Source organism: Penaeus monodon, chromosome 21, assembly GCF_015228065.2.
Source record: "Penaeus monodon isolate SGIC_2016 chromosome 21, NSTDA_Pmon_1, whole genome shotgun sequence".
NCBI classification, from domain to species: domain Eukaryota; kingdom Metazoa; phylum Arthropoda; class Malacostraca; order Decapoda; family Penaeidae; genus Penaeus; species Penaeus monodon.
This window is the reverse complement of record NC_051406.1, coordinates 4292804-4293233: the sequence shown is the minus strand read 5'-3', so window position 1 is coordinate 4293233 and position 430 is coordinate 4292804. Positions and strand designations below refer to the sequence as shown.

General features: G+C 31.4%; 1 protein-coding gene across 1 annotated transcript in view; it reads left to right on the top strand.

Moving 5' to 3' along the window:
* The window catches only part of LOC119586764, a 30636-nt gene that overhangs the window by 6872 nt on the left and 23334 nt on the right, over nt 1-430 (top strand).

Sequence of the window (430 nt, the reverse complement as noted above, 5' to 3'; positions counted from 1 at the left end):
GTTCCCTGGAAAAATATTTTTTGTTTTGATTTTATAGTGAAAATCAAAAATCTGCTTTAAGGACTAGAGCTATGGAAGCCATGATAAAAGTTTTTAGCAGAATGCAAAAGGTGCAATGCTTAGTGTGATTTTAGATCACAGGGGCTAACAGTAATGTTGTTTTAGAGACTAATCCAGTCTATTTTATGTGTATTTTTTCTTACAGGAACTCCAAACAGCAAAAAAACATGTAAACAGATTAATTTTATATACTTTGAAATACAGGATGATTTTTCAGTATGAAGATTCTAAAACTGATAACTTAAAAAAAAAGGTGAGGGTAGTGCTATAAGGTAAAAATGGAAGAACAGCAATGAATAACAGTTCAGCTGATTACCAAGACGACATAAATGTGATGACATTCTAAGCTGTTGTCTTTATGTCAGTCAAG